A 13,676-nucleotide genomic window follows, 5' to 3' on the forward strand; every position below is an offset into this window, starting at 1 on the left:
AGTGTCCTCTTCTACAATGTTCCCTGAACCTTAAGTGCTGGATTGTTCTGTATAGGTATTCATTGGGACTGGGCTCCATACCGCTGCATTTTGATAGATCATGGTTTTCTGTAGTAGTCTGAATCTGCTCAAAGAAACATTTTCTCAATGAGAAGTGAATACTACACCGATTTCTGATAATAAGGACAAATATTTATAGTTTGTGCTATTGGTAAATTAATGACTGTAGATATTTTCCCAAAACCCACAACTTCACTAGAACTGGGAAGTGAGCTAGGTTTTTAATATGAGGCATGGTATCCTTCTCGTTGAGTGGGTTTTTAAGTCCAATTAGAAAGCTGTTGCTCACTGCCAAGGTATGAGTGCTATATTCCAGCCTTATGTTTACCTTGCCATGTTCATCGTTGATATGGTTCATAGGCACCAAAGCTATGAAGGAATGTTAGTTACTTCCCTCATTTGGAAGCTGGCATGGTGTCTTCTGGAAAGCTAATTATCACAAAGGAAAATTTATTCAGGGCCAGATAATAGGTCTCTGGGTCCTATTTCTAAAGTAAGTGGTATCTTCAGGATGAAAGACTTATCTTTCACTTCTTAGCAGATGGCTAAGGGCAATAGTAGTAATCTGTTTTTGTTGTTGTTGTTGTTGTTGTTTTTTAACTTCCCTGGCCAACAACAAAGAAGAGTGTTTCTTATGTCTGATTTTTTGTTGTTGTTGTTAGGTGGCCTTTGAATCAAAGAGGGAACATCATGAGTACAGATGAAAGAAGTTGAACTTTTTTTACTCTTTGCATATTTCATAGCATGATATTAAACAGGAGCTCCAAAAGGAGAGCAACACAAGCAAAAAACCTGGACACAGGGGTCTTTTCTGAGACTGATACTCCAACCAAAGACCATTCATGATATAACATAGAACCCCTGCTCAGATGTAGCCTATGGCAGCTCAGTATCCAATTGGGTTCCCAGGGACTATCTCTGACATGAACTCAGTGGCTGGCCCCTTGATCACCTCCCCCTGAGGTGGGAGCAGCCTTACCAGACCACAGAGTAAGACAATGCAACCAGGCCTGATGAGACCTGGTAAGCTAGGATCAGATGCAAGAGGAGGAGGACCTCCCCTATCAGTGGACTTAGAAAGGGGCACAGGAGGAGATGAGAGAGGGGAGGTGGGACTTGGAGGGAATGAGGGGAGAGGGCTACCTCTGGGATACAAAGTGAATGAACTGTAATTAAATTTTTTTGAGCTATTAAAGGAGAAATGGGTATGTCATCAACATAGGACCATAGAGCCAGGATTTATGCAGATACAATATAAATCACATGCTTTATTCTTTATTATATAAATTTGTGTAATGTAGAAAAAGAATAAAAAAATGTCTCTAAAATATTCTGGATAAGGCTTATTGTTAGTAATGTAAATTTGTGTGTATGTGAGTGTGTGTGCATGTGTGTGTGTGCACTTCTTTGTCTTTGTAGTGATTATGTCAAAACATAGAAACAAAAGGCTAATTAATCAAATAAAAAAAAACAAGACATTGAAATAGTGATCAACTGTTATTTTGAAGATAAGTAAATAATCAAGTTTCTCAGACAGAATTGCCAAGTGTATTGAGCAAGTACTTATCGATTATTCTTTTACATACAAACTCTTACACATTTGAAAGAAGCAGTATTTATCTTAAGAGAAACAATATAGTTAATAAAAATAAATTTAATGTTTATAGATAATGAAATAAAAAACGCTTTACCCTATGGAAATAGTAACATTTTTTTTATTAATTACAGTTTATTCACTTTGTATCCCCCCATAAGCCCCTCTCTCCTCCGCTCCCAGGGTTTTGAATATGTATTTCAATACTTCAAGGACATTCAAGCCTTAGTCATTATTTGGTTACTCTTATCTCTATTTTTCCATTTGGGATGGATTAAAAGGCATCATGTTTGCAAGGCTAGTGTTCTCTGTCCTTGAGCTAGAGACTTCTTAAATTTTTTGTTGTTGTTGTTGTGAGACAGAATCTTACTAATTTGTCCATGTTGGCCTTGAGCTCACTGTGTAGCCTAGCTGAGTCTTGAGTTTATGGTCCTGATGGAACATCCTGAGTAGCTTAGATTACAGGTCTGTGCCTCCAAATCTGCCTAGATCATGAGTCTTATTTCTTCCTATGCTTGTCAAGTTTTTCTGATCCATGGATTTTTTTTTAGTGGAATCTGTTTAAGAAGCCCTAGATGTCTTGGAACTGGATATGTAGATCTGGTTGGTCTTGATCACAAAGATCCATCTGTCCCTGCCTCCAGAGTGGTGGGATTAAAGTTATGTGCAACTGCACCTCTTCGGGGATTATTTTTGATGTTTGTTTCAAATACACAACTTTCAGTTTTTCTTTTATTTTTTTGGCTGTCTATAAAAATAAAAAAAAAACTTTTTTTCATGGATTCAAATTTATGCCTAAAACGAATTGGATTCAATATCTTATTCTCAGTTTTCAGACAAAAGTTAGAAACTACTTAAATAGTGATAGGATTGTCAGAGAAATCCGGTGAAATCTCTTGGAATTTTCTTCTCATCCATGTTGAATATAATTGGCAGGAGCCTATTCTTCTTCTGTGGACCCACTTGTTTTCAAACCAACACTTTTGGAAAGTTACCTTCCACTATCTTTTTTAGGATACCATGAAGCCAGTCTTCATATTTCCTTGAAAACATGTCACTTCCCCAACATGTCATAAGCATGAAAATTTTACAATGCAGAAGAAGAAACAAGGCAAATTTAGGCAGGACATTGCTACTCTTTGAGAATAAAATTGGATTCTACATACTAAATACTAAAACATTAAGGACATGCTATTTAAATATTGTGGGAAAGGTACCATAAACTATCTGAGCTAATAATTATGAGGTTAAACTATGGAGATAATTGAACGGTGGCAGAGTTAAGACACCTTCATTGCAACTTTACAAAGGAAACAGTTTCTGGAATGGCACTGAAGCCATTGGGTAGTAATGAACATAGCTCCCAAAGAAATACAGGCAAATAGAACCAAACAAGTAGAGGCACAATTAGCAGAATATAGAGAGGAAACAAACAAAAAAATAGAAGCCATCATTGAAAAGCAGGACCCTTGGGGTTGGGAGAGCTTCCCAGGATGGGCACATATTATTGGCTTGATCTGGGATGTTGCCAATTTATATCGGGAAGAATTCCAGGTGCCCAAGCTACTTGATTACTCCAAGAATAGCAGAGATAGGGGGTCAAGACTACAAGTGCCAATGCATGCTGGCACAGAACAGGGAAGTAGCAATGCTTCCACCTACCCATATCAAGAATGAGATGTCCAAGGTATGAATGTCTCCACCTCACTCTAGCTCCATGCAACAATCCGTGGTGGCAATGTATGCATGCCTCACAACAAATTCTTCATTACCATTACAGCTACCATCTGTCTTTACCCTTTCCTTTTTCCCCACTTATATAATTTTTTAAAATTGTTTATTAATTACATTTTATTCCTCCCCAAGTCCACTGATAGGGGAGGTCTTCTTTTCCTTCCTTTTGATCCTAGTCAATTAGGTCTCATCAGGAGTGGCTGCATTGTCTTCTTGTGTGGCTTGGTAATGCTGCTTCCCCCTCAGGGGAGTTAATTAAAGGGCAGAAAAATCAGTTATTGTCAGAGACAGTCCCTTTTCCTATCACAATAGAACCCCTTGAATACTGAACTGCCATGGGCTACATATATACAGGGATCTCAGTTTATCTCCATACATAGGCCTTGGTTGGAGTATCACTCTCAGGAAAGACCTTTGTGCTTAGCTTTTTTTTTTTTGGTTCTGTTGCTCTCCTTGTGGAGTTCCTGTCCTCTCCAGATCTTACTTTTTCCCATTTCTTTCCTAAGATTCCCTGCACTCTGCCCAAAGGTTTCCCATAAGTCTCAGCATCTGCATTGATAGTCTGCAGGGCAGAGACTTTAAGAGGTCCTCTGTGTCAGGCTCTTTCTTGACATAATTCAAAGTAGCCAAGCAATTATTACCTTGTAGTTCTCTTGCCCCAGAATTCTTGCCTGAGAAATGTCCTAAAAAATTAGTGTAAATTTTAAAAGGTAGGAAGTTCATGCTTAGAGGGCCCTTTGTGAAATGAATCTGATGGCTTTGAACAAAGATTGAGCAATCATACATAACTGGAATAAAATAAATTATTAAATGTAATACTCTTTCTAATTAAGATGCTATGAGAAACTTCAGTAATTGGTGGAGAAAGTGGTATGTGTTATGTTCCCATTATAAGGTATGGGGAGTGGGAAAGGAAGTAAAACAAAAAGAAAAGTAAGAAGGAAGATAGAGGAAGAAGAGAAGAATTAAGGGGGGAAAAAGAAAGAGTGCATCAATCTAAAACGCAAATGCTAGGATATATACCTTTCAAAAATACAAACTCTTAGTATAAATGAAAAATATCAATGATACAATAAAATCATGAGTGAAAAATATTGTGGTATCTACAGCTACTCTGGGTAAAGCATAAAAATTTTTATTACATTTTAATGTGCTTGTGTGTGTGAGAGAGTGTGAAATTGCTTTAAATTGAAAGTATGTAAGGAAATCATGCATGCCTGAGTGGAGATGATTATGTGGGATGACTCTGTGTATGTGTGTACAATTTGTGGAGCTTCCTTCTCTTCTCACACTATCTGTGACCTGGGTCATGGACTCAGTTGTCAGCAGGTAAATTTACCTGTCTAAGTGGAAAGAGATACAAATAATTTTTAAAAGCACTGAAAACTGTCAAAAAAAAGGGAGGTATTGAAACTTAAATGAAAGGAAAGTCTAAAATCCATGAGGTGTCAAAGGTATTTACAAAGTCATTAGCTACGTGGGGAAGAGCCTAGAACTCATAGCCACAGGAAACAACTTCCTAAACAGAACACCAACAGCACAGGCTCTAAGATCAACAATCAATAAATGGGACCTCATGATTCTCAAAGCTTCTAAAAAGCAAAGGATACTGTCGTAAGAACAAAATAACATGGCTGGATCTTGAGGAAGCAGTATTACTAGTTGTCTGAGAAAGTGCCAGATTGATTTACAGAGTGATTTTACAAGTTTACATTCCCACCAGCAGTGGAGGAGGGTTCCCCTATCTCCAGTATGTGTTGTCATTCAAGTTTTTCATCTTGACCATTCTGATTAGTATAAGGTGAAATCTCAGGGTCATTTTGATTTGCATTTCCCATATGGCTAATGATGTTGAGCATTTCTTTAAGTGTTTCTCTGCCATTCTGTATTCCTCTACTAAGAATTCTCTGTTTAGCTCTGTTCCCCATTTTTTAATTGGATTACTTTGCTTGCTGCTTTTCAACTTCTTTAGTTCTTTATATATACTGGATATTAGCCCTCTGTCAGAAGAAGTTTTGTTGAAGATTTTTTTTCCAATCTGTAGGTATTCCTTTTGTTTTGATGACAGTGTCCTTGGCTTTACAGAAGCTTTTCAGTTTCATGAGGTCCCATTTATTAATTGTTGCTCTTAGAGCCTGTGCTGTTGGTGTTCTGTTCAGGAAGTTGTCTCCTGTACCAATGTGTTCTAGGGTCTTGCTCACTTTTTCTTCTAAGTGATTTAATGTCTGGATTTATGTTGAGGTCTTTGATCCACTTGGACTTCAGTTTTGTGCAGGGTGATAAGGATGGATCTATTTGCATTTTTCTACATGTAGACATCCAGTTAGACCAGAACCATTTGTTGAAGATGCTATATCTTTTCCATTATATGGTTATGGCATCTTAGTCAAAGATCAGGTGTCCATAGTGTGTGGGTTTATTTCTGGATCTTCTTTTTGGTTCCATTGATCCACCATTCTGTTTCTAAGCCAGTACCATGCAGTTTTTGTTACTGTTGCTCTATGATAGAGCTTAAGATAAGGGATGGAGATACCCCCAGAAGATCTTTTGTTGTAGAGGGTTGTTTTAGCAATTCTGGGTTTCTTGTTATTCCATATGATGTTGAGAATTTTTCTTTCAAAGTCGGTGAAGAATTGTGTTGGTAATTTGATGAGAATTGCATTCAATCTGGCGTTTGCTTTTGTTATCTAAAAAAAAGGCTCAAGTACACATTAAAGACATTTTCACAACCATGTTTTTAGCAGCCTTATTTGTAATAGCCAGAAGCTGGAAACAGCCCAGATGCCCCTCAACTGAAGAATGGAAGCAGAAATTCTGGTATATCTACACAATGGAATATTACTCATCAATGAAAAATAAGGAAATCTTGAAATTTGCAGGTAAATGGTGGAACCTGGAAAGGATCATCCTCAGTGAGCTGTCCCAGAAGCAGAAAGACACACACAGTATATACTCACTCATATAGACATGTAATATAGGATAAACCTACAGAAATCTGTACCTTTAAAGAAACTAATCAAGAGAGAAGACACTGACTAAAATGCTCAATCCCTATCCCAAAGGCAAAGAGGATGGACATCAGAAGAAGAAGAAAACAGGAATCAAGCTAGAAACCCTCCATGGAGGTCCTCTGTAAGGCTCTGCCCTGCAGACTGTCAAAGCAGATGCTGAGGCTTATGGCCAAACTGTTGGGCAATTAGCATGGAATCTTATGTAAGAAGTGGGAAATAGTAAGATCTGGAGAGGACAGGAACTCCACAAGGAGAGAAACAGAACAAGAAATTTGAACACAGGGGTCTTCCCAGAGTCCGTACTCCAACCAAGTACCAGGGATGGAGATAACCTAGAACTCCAGCAAAGATGTAACCCATGGCAGTTTAGTGTCCAAGTGGGTTTCATAGTAATGGGAAGAGGGACTGCCTCTGACATGATCTGATTGGCCCGCACTTTGATCACCTCCCCCTGAGGGGGTAGCAGCCTTAGCAGGCAGCAGAAGCAGACAATGCAGCCAGTTCTGATGAGATCTGATAAACTAAGATCAGAAGGTAGGAAATGAAGACCTCTCCTATCAGTGGACTTGGGGAGGGGCATGCATGAAGTAGGGGGTAGGGAGATGGGATCAGGAGGGGATGAGGGAGGGGCTAATGGGGGATACAAACTGAATAACATGTAATTAATAAAAATTAAAAAAGATACAGAAAAAAAGAACAAAACAACAGCATAGAGACTGGGAAAGTATCATCACCAACCCTACATTAAACATAGGCTAATATCTGGAATATATAAAGAATTGAAGAATTTAAACACTAACACACCAAGTAATCCAAATAAAAAATGAGGTACAGAGTTAAACAGAGAATTCTCTGTAGAGGAATATCTAATGGCAGAGAAAAACTTAAAGAAATGCTCTCCTAATTTCTTTCTCAGCCCTTTTGACATTTGTATACAAAAGCACTATTCTTTTTTTTTTTTGAGTTAATTTTGTAACTGGCCATGTTGCTGAAGGTGTTTATCAGCTATAGGAGTTCACTGGCAGAATTTTTGGGGTCACTCAGGTATGCTATCCTATCATCTACAAATAGTGACACTTTGACTTCTTCCTTTTCAATATGTATCTGCTTGATCTTCAACTGTCATATTGCTCTAGCAAAGATTTCCAGAATAGATATGAAGAGAGTGGGCAGCCTTGCCTTGTCCCTGATTTCAGTGGGATTGTTTTAAGTTTCTCTACATTGAGTTTGATATTGGCTATAGGCTTGCTGTATATTGCCTTTACTATGTTCATTTATGTGTCTGGTATCCCTGATATCTCCAAGACTTTAAACATGAATGTATGTTGGATTTTGTCAAATGCCTTTTCAGCATCTAAGGAGATGATCATGTGGTTTTTCTCCTTCAGTTTGTTTATATGGTGGATCACACTGATGAATTTCTATATATTGAACCACCCCTGCATGCCTTCATTGAAGCAGACTTAGTCATAGTGGATGATATCTTTGATGTGTTCTTGTATTCGGTTTGCAAGTATTTTGTTGAGTATTTTTGCATCAATGTTCATAAGTGAGATTGGCCTGAAATTCTTTTTTCTTGTTGGGTCTTTGTAAGGGTTAGGTACCAAGGTGACTATGGCTTCATAGAATGAGTTTGGTAGTGTTCCTGCTGTTTCTATTTAGTTTGAAGAGAACTAGAGTTAACTCTTCTTTGAAGGTCTGGTAGAATTCTGTACTGAAACCATCTGGTCCTGGGCTTTTTTTTGGATGGGAGAATTTTGATGACCACTTCTATTTTCTTAGGGCATGTAGGATTATTTAATTGATTTACCTGATCTTGATTCAGCTTTGGTAAGTGGAATCGATCGAGAAAATTGCTAATTTCATTTATATTTTCAAATTTTGTGGCATACAGACTTTGAAGTAAGTTCTAATGATTGTTTGGGTTTCCTTTCTATCTGTAGTTATGTCCCCTTTTCATTTCTGATTTTCTTGATTTGGATGGTGTATCTCTGCCTTTTAGTTAGCTTGGCTAATGGGTTGTCTATCTTGTCGATTTTCTCGAAGAACAAGCTCTTGGTTTCATTGATTCTTTGAAGTGTTTTCTTTGTTTCTAATTTATTGATTCCAGCCATGATTTTCATTATTCCCAGCCATCTACATCTTCAAAATAGCCACAAACGACATAAAGTACCTTGGTGTAACCCTAACCAAGCAAGTCAAAGACTTGTATGAAAAAGATTTCAAGTCTCTGAAGAAAGAATTAGAAGATATCAGAAGATGGAAAGATCTCCCATGCCCATGGCTTGGCAGAATTAACACAGTAAAAATGGCCATCTTACCAAAAGCAATCTACTCATTCAATGCAATTCCCATCAAATTACCAACACACTTCTTTACAGAGCTTGAAAGAAATATTCTCACCTTCATATGGAACAAGAAGAAACCCAGAATTGCTAAAACAGTCCTCTACAATAAAAGATCTTATGGAGGCATCTCCATCCCTCATCTCAAGCTCAACTATAGAGCAATAATACTAAAAACTGCATGGTACTGGTATAGAAATAGACTGGTGGATCAATGGAATTGAATAGAAGATCCTGACATAAATACACACACTTACAAAGATTTTTTTTACAAAGATGCCAAAATCATTCAATGGAAAAAAGACAGTATCTTCAACAAATGGTGCTGGTCTAACTGTATGTCTACATGTAGAAAAATGCAAATCAATCCAGCCTTATCACCCTGCACAAAACTAAAGTCCAAATGGATAGAAGACCTCAACATAAAACCAGATATACTAAAATGCTTAGAAGAAAAAATGGGAAAGAGCCTTGAACTCATTGGCACATGAAATGACTTCCTGAAGAGAACACCAACAGCACAGGGTCTAAGAGCAACAATCAACAAATGGGACCTCATGGAACTGAAAATCTTCTGTAAAGCAAAGGACACTGTCATCACAACAAAATGACAGCCTACAGATTGGGAAAGGATCTTCACCAACTCCATAACTGACAGAGGACTAATACCCAGTATATATAAAGGAGTAAAGAAGTTAAACAGCAAAAAATCTAGAAATCCAATTAAAAAATGGAGTACAGCACTAAACAGAGAATTCTCAATAGAGGAATATAGAATGGCAGAGAAACACTTAAAGAAATGCTCAATGTCATTAGCCATCAGGGAAATGCAAATCAAAACCATCCTAAGATTTCACCTTACAACCCTCAGAATGGCTAAGTTCAAAAACACAAGAGACAACACATGCTGCAGAGGTTGTGGAGAAAGGGGAACCCTCCTGCACTGCTGGTAGGAATGTAAACTTGTAAAACCACTCTGGAAAGCAACCTGACACTTTCTCAGACAACTAGGAATAGTGTTTCCTCAAGATCTAGCTATACCACTTCTAGGCATATAACCAAAAGAGTCTCAAGTACAAAATAAGGACATTTGCTCAACCATGTTTGTAGTAGCCATATTTTTAATAGCCAGTAGCTGGAAACAGTCCAGATGCCCCTCAGTGGAGGAATGAATGCACAAATTGTGGTATATCTACACAATGGAATATTACTCAGCAATAAAAAAGGAAATCATGAAAATTGCAGGTAAATGCTGGAATCTGGAAAATATCATTCTGAGTGAGCTATCTCAGAAGCAGAAAGATGCACACTGTATATATTCACTCATATAGATATATGAGATAAACCTACTAAAATCTGTACACCTAAAGAAACTAATTAAGAGGGAGGACTCTTCCTAAACTGCTCAATTCCTATTCAGAAAGGCAAAGAAGATGGATATCAGAAGAAGGATAAAAGAGGTAACAAGTCAGGAGCCTGACACAGAGGACCTCTGAAAGACTCTGCCCTGCAGACTATCCATGCTTGTGTTGAGACTTATGGGCAACCTTTGGGCAGAGTGCAGAGAATCTTAGGAAAGAAGTGGGAAACAGTAAGATCTGGAGAGGACAGGAACCCCACAAAGACAGCAACAGAACAGAAATTCTGAGCACAGGGGTCTTTCCTGAGACTGATACTCCAACCAAGGACTATGCATGGAGATAACCTAAGACCCTTGCACAGATGTAGCCCATAGCAATTGAATATCCAAGTGGGTTTCATTTTATTAGGAACAGAGACTGTCTCTGACATGAACTGTTTGGCCTGCTCTTTAATTACCTCCCCCTGAGGGAGAAGCAGCATTACCAGGCCACACAAGAAGACAATGCAGCCACTCCTGGTGAGACCTAATTGACTAGTATCAGAAGGAAGGAAAAGAAGATCTTCCCTATCAGTAGACTTGGGGAGGGTCATGCATGCAGAGGGTGGAAGAAGGAAGCGATTGGGACTGGAGGAGGGAGGGAACCACAAGGGGGATACAAAGTAAATAAAGTGTAATTAATGAAGAATAAAGAAAAGTTTTAAAATGTCAAAAAAAATTCTGAATGTGTTAGTTATCAGGGAAATGCAAATCAAAATGACCATGAAATTTCATCTAACATCCATCAGAATGGATAAGAACAAAAAATCAAGTGACAACACATGCTGGAGAGGATGTGGAGAAAGGGGTAAAGTCCTCCATTGTTGGTGGGAATGTAAATAATTACAACCACTTTGGGAATCAATCTGCTGCTTTCTCAGAAATTTAGAAACATTGCCACTTCAAGATCCATCTACAACACTCCCAGTAATATATATCAAAAATATGAGCAAGGACATTTGCTCAAATATGTTCAAAACAGCTTTATTCATAATAATCAGAATATGGAAATAACCCAGATGTCCCTAAACTTAGGAATGGATACAGAAATGGTGGTACATTTACACAATGGAATACTACTCAGCAATTAAAAACAGGGAAATCATGAAATTTTGCAGGGCTATGGTGGGAACTAGAAAAGATGATCCTGAATGAGGTGACCTAGAAGCAGAAGGACACACATGGTATATATTCACTATAGGCATATATTACTCATATAATATGGGATAAACATCTAAAATCTATAATTCTAAAGAATCTAAATGAGAAGGAGGACCCTAGGGAGTTTGCTCAATCCTCACTCAAAACAAATGAGATAGACATTGGGAGTAGGAGAAAACAGGGAATAGGACAGGAGCCTACCACAGAGGGCCTCTGAAGGATTCTAACTAGCAGGGTATCGAAGCAGATGCTGACACTATTTGCCAAACTTTGGGCAGATTTCAGGGAATCTTATGAAATAAAGAGGAAATAGAAAGACCTGGAAAGGATAGGAGCTCTACAAGGAGAGCAACAGAACCAAAATATCTGAGCCCATAGGTATTTGCCAAGTCTTATACTCCAACAAGGACCATGCATGCATGTTACCTAGACCTCTGGCACAGATGTTGCAAATGGCAGCTCAGCTTCCATGTGTGTTCCCAAGTAAGGGGAGTAGCAGGGGCTGTCTCTGATGTGAACTAAGTGTCTGGCTCTTTGATCACCTCACCCTAGAGGGAGTGCAACTGTACCAGACCACAGGGGAAAGCAATGCAGCCAGTCCTGATGACACCTGATAGGCTAGGGCCAGATGGAAGGGGAGGTGGACTTGGGAATTGGCATGAGAGGAGATAAGAGAGGTAGGGTGGAATTGAAGAGGACAAGGGAAGGGGTTACAACTGGGATATGAAGTGAATAAACTGTAATAATGAAAAGTAAATAAATAAAATTATAAAAGAGAAAAATCAGGAAAAATAAGAGAAAGGAAATTGAAAGAGAGAAAGGAGAAAAAGAGAGACAGAGTCAGAGCCAAAACAAAAGAACTGTGGATTGTCTTCAGTTCTTCTGCTGTTAACCAACAAACAAACAAAATCTAAAAAACAAATGTGGTAGAATGAACATTTTTTTAAAATGTTGAAGCATGAAGAAATTGAAAAAAGAATAGAGGGAAGCATCCAAGATGTTATTGCCTACTATGCATGGTATCTGAACAACAGCTCAGCAGTGAAAGCAGAATGAATGGCAGGCCATACTGTAGAAAACCCAAACCACAACATCTCTCTGTTTCTCAGATGAGATGAGAATCCACAGGGATACTTGAGAGTCCATCTTTAGTCTAATACTGAGAAAAATAATTGGGCTCCTGTCCAGCACTGACACAGCCCCAGGCTACATGCGAAGCCCACTGTCTGTAGATACCTTCAGATACCAGTAGTTGGTATCTCCAACTTTGGGCACTCACTCTCACTGGTACTGGGGGTGAGGTTACAAACCCAGGTGCCCACTCTCACAGTCCTGTGGACACCTTCTGGGTACCAGTGGCTCCTAGCTTTAAACCCTGGAGCACACTTTCACCATCCAGTGGAACACCTTCCTGGTCACAGTAGCTAGTGGTGCTCACTCTCATGGTCTTATGGAGTGGACACCTCCTGTATTTGGGAAGGAGCATGGCTCCATTCTGCTTGCTCAATGGGCCACCTTCCTGGCCTACCTGGGTCAGAAACATGGAACCCAGCACAGTCAGTGAACCCAGTGAATCTGAACTATATGTGAGAACCACATCATATTGTACATCTTGAGGAAGCCTATGGAGCATTGGTGCAGCCCTAGACTTGGAGATCTTTCTGCCTGCACCACAGCTACCTGGCATACCTGGATCACAGACAGTGAGCCAGTAGAGAGCATGAACTCAGCAGAGAGAACTCCCTTCCTTAGCCACATCTGAATTTCCAGCATGCATTCTCAAGACCTTGGAATCTCCCAGCTTCCTGTATATTAGTGCAGACTTCAGACACAGGTGCACATGGCAGTACAGGCTCCAAGAAAAAAGAGTCAAGGTTACAGACATCCTGAAAACTAGAGGCTGGCGAAAGAATCTGATCAGCAAAAATCAGGACACTATGGATACACCAGAATCCCCCAAAACCAGTAGATATTCTAATGCAGAGGAAACATAGGAAAATTATCTTAATTCTGTGATTATGAAATTATTTGTGGATCATAAAGTCAAAATAAACAACAAAAAAATATAGAGGCCATCATGGACAGATATGAATCCACAATCAAACAGGTGAAGAAAATGAATAAAATCTTTCAAGACATGAAAACGGAATTAGAATCAATAAAGAAAACACAAACAGAGAAAAGCCTGGACTTGCTGAACTTAGAGAACAGATCAGGAACCACAAAAGTAAGCATCTTCAGCAGAATGCAGGAGACAGGAAAGAGACAGGGAAGAGACTATCAGGCACCAAAGATAGAATTGCAGAAATATATATGTCTCTAGAAGAAAACGTAAAAGTGGAAAAGTTCCTGATACAAAATGTCGAAGAAAT

The sequence above is a fragment of the Meriones unguiculatus genome, chromosome 5, assembly GCF_030254825.1.
Source record: "Meriones unguiculatus strain TT.TT164.6M chromosome 5, Bangor_MerUng_6.1, whole genome shotgun sequence".
Taxonomy (NCBI): domain Eukaryota; kingdom Metazoa; phylum Chordata; class Mammalia; order Rodentia; family Muridae; genus Meriones; species Meriones unguiculatus.